Source organism: Acyrthosiphon pisum, chromosome A1, assembly GCF_005508785.2.
Source record: "Acyrthosiphon pisum isolate AL4f chromosome A1, pea_aphid_22Mar2018_4r6ur, whole genome shotgun sequence".
NCBI classification, from domain to species: Eukaryota; Metazoa; Arthropoda; class Insecta; order Hemiptera; family Aphididae; genus Acyrthosiphon; species Acyrthosiphon pisum.
This window is the reverse complement of record NC_042494.1, coordinates 64,085,280-64,088,861: the sequence shown is the minus strand read 5'-3', so window position 1 is coordinate 64,088,861 and position 3,582 is coordinate 64,085,280.

Sequence of the window (3,582 nt, the reverse complement as noted above, 5' to 3'; positions counted from 1 at the left end):
TTTTGAGTATAGCAATAAACATTTTTTAGGGTATTATAATATTATGCATGGATTTTAGTCGTCACTTTCGTTAACCACGACCCCTCACAAATATTTTTTAACGCCGGCCCTGCGTATAGTAGGTACCTATATCAAAGTGGACAAATTACCGCACGGCTACAACATTTAGAAAACAGATATAGGTACCTACTTAAAACTTAAAAGTAGTATCATATTGAGAAATACAGAAAATACGTAAACTTAATTTTACAAGAAAAAGAGGTCAAGGGGGGATCTATCCCCCATATCCCCCCCCGTAAATACGCCACTGCTAGTGACCGAAAATTTGCCATGTCGTACGTGTGTAAGACGGAGACAACAAATTTATGGGTAATGTCCTCTTAAAAAACTTTATTACATTTTGAAAATTTTAATTCAATTTAATTAGCCATACCATATTATGTCAAAATACAAAACTAAATGTTGTTGCCCGACAAGAATAACACGTTATGAGTTATGACCCAAACAAAAAGTAAATTTCTCAAAATAGTATTTTCACTCAATATAATAATAATACTCGTATATTATGCTTGTTTGGAATTTATCTTGATAACATAATCGGAATAATATATTAATAGATTAGCAATAATAATTTAAAACACACACGATGGAGGCCTATCCGCGTTACCCGCCTACCAAAGTTATACTTATAATATTTTGGACAACTTGAAAATAGATTTTTAATACTGCAATTATCGTATTTATTGGCTTGTTCGAATAAATCATAATGATCATAATCAAACTACCTGAAAGGCTAAAGGGTCCAAGTCCATTATTGTAACTTATCAGGAGAGCCAAAAAACCGTTTTTTCAACTGTTTTTATTTTACTTAAATGGCAGGTGTAAATTTAATTTAATGATTATACCAACGAGGTTTGTTTTAAATTATAGGCTATAATATTCTCAATAAGATGAATATTTTTTCTTTTAATTATAACTTCCTATAATTGTTTATTTTACGATTTAAATTAAATATTTTGGACTTGGATCCATTTTCTCAATCACACAATGACTTGGACCCTATTGATCTCAATGTTAATTATATAACTTTGCAAAATGATCCAAGTCCAAATCATGGACTTAGATCATAATTCATGGACTTTGATCATAATTCATAAATCAAAATTAATATTTGGACTTAGTTTTTTTTGTTATTTCCCAATATCTCGGTAAATATTCGTTATTGGACTAAAATGAAGATGGGTAAAATGACGCGCGTCAAAATTTCATATAAGAAAAAACCATAACCTTAATTTTTATAAAAGTGGACTCGGACCCTTTAGCCTCTCAGATACAGCATTATATGTCCATATCCTGTTTTTTCTATATTATGCTCATTTATGTTGAACTGCCGCATCTATGAAAAATACAAAACGTTATGAAAAAATAAAAATATTCATGTGAATTAAATGGAAGAGTCGTTTGAAACGCGTTCAGTAAGATTTTGACTAGGTAATTGCAGTTTAATCGAAGCTGAAAGCTCGTGTATATATTTTTACAGAGAGACAACTATTTATATTTTATATTATCTACTTGTCACTTGTTAAAAAATATAAAACTGTCCGGATAATGTAATGTAGGTACAGAGTGTTTCTAAAACAAATAAGAATATAAAATAGTATTAGGTGAAACTGTAGCAGCACATTATATTGACAGGTATCTGGTATTACGAATAATTACAGAACTATGAAAGTAAGTAAGTACAACAGTAATTAGTAACAGTGTATACCTAATATTATGTCCTACACTTGATTTAAGAAATTTCGTTTTTGAGCCGAAACGCCGAGTAGGGTTACCTAAAAATTAAAATGGCGATATTCACCGTAGACAAACACTCTAACACCCTGTATAAATTGCAATTTCTACAGTTTAGAAAATAATCAACACTTAGTTATTCACTACAAAGTTCGCGGACCAAATATTTGTCGTTCAATGAGTTCCCGCGAGTCCAAACTATACAGGTTAGGGTTAGGTCTCGACACGTCCTGAAGTGAATTGTTGGTTTTGGCGGTATAGTCAATAGCGCAATGTCAACTGTCAATTATTTAATCTTATATACTATAATAATATGTACACCTATATTATTATACGCGTGCTTACTGCTTAACCCCCGAGACTGACATACGTATGCTTGTAGATGTATAATAATATTGTATATTATGTATTGTATATTCAGTTTTCCGAAAACGTGTCGAAAGTGTATATTATAATTACCGATTTAGACGAGAAACTACACAATATCTGTAGTATAAATATTGAAACGGTCGCAGGCCCCAGGACGCTGTATACACAATTCGGAGACTACTATTAAAATATTACACATGATATACTTGCGAAACGCTGCACTATAAAATAAATACCTCAACGCGGTTCTGTCGTTCGAAATAAACCCGTCTCGGAGCTTAATACTATCAGGTGCCTAAATATTAATATCGAGATTAAACGCAGTGAGAATATTATTATTTGTATTTGTATCGATAAAAGATGGGAAAGTACCTACAACGACGTACAATCTACTCACACATTTCTCCTGCAGGTCAGCTGCGTATTAGAGTTAAATTTCAATTTTTTTTGTTTTGACTTGTATTTTACTATTTTTAATTAAAATGTCTATGTTTTTGAGTTATACTTATAATATTGCAAAAAGTATTACATTTTCATAATATAACTACTACAGTGACGCCTGGGGTCAGATTAAAATGCCGCCCTGCGCTACGATTCTAAGAAAAATTCATCGGCTCTCCCAAAAACGCACCACTTAATTTTCTTCGTGTTCCACTATCATAAGAAAAAAAATAAAAACAGGTATATTATTAAAAGAAAACTTGGGGCCATATACTTATGAAAAAAATATTATCAGTGATCAGTCTATCTTTGACGTCTATAATACGCTTGCATTGTCTCGGCGATAATCTCTTTATTCTAGGTATTGACGACACTGCGAGAGTGTACTAAAATAGTAATACTAGGTAATGTATAAATAATGATCTATGTCCAATAATATTGTCGTATTTTGTCAATTAGAAATTCAATAATTACAAAGTTCGATAATGGTACAGGGAAACACAGACAATAAGATATACCAATGTATACTGTTGTTGTAGTGATGTATTATAATAGTGTCACGTAGTGTACCTACAAGGCTAAATGATAATGTATTGACGCAATATTGGAATATCGCTGTGGTAGATGATATTATAGTAAATTTTGAGTGCATGTTATTATAACCACCACTGTGGAAACAATAATATCGCTATAATAAAATTCCTAATGCCGAAAATATGTAGGTATTATCATGCATATTGTATTTTATCAACAATTAATAAATTTACTGCTAAAACTTTGTTCTACTATATCGCCCTCAAAAAATTACCGATCGTGATTTAAACTGCTTCATTTGCCCATTCCTTATATCATATTATATAATATTTATCGTTTATAAAATACTTAAAAATAGTAATAGCCCCAACCCCCCCCCCCCATACAGATATTTCTGGCTACTCCACTGGTTGTTTAACCATACTTGACTGTAGCGATACCAAA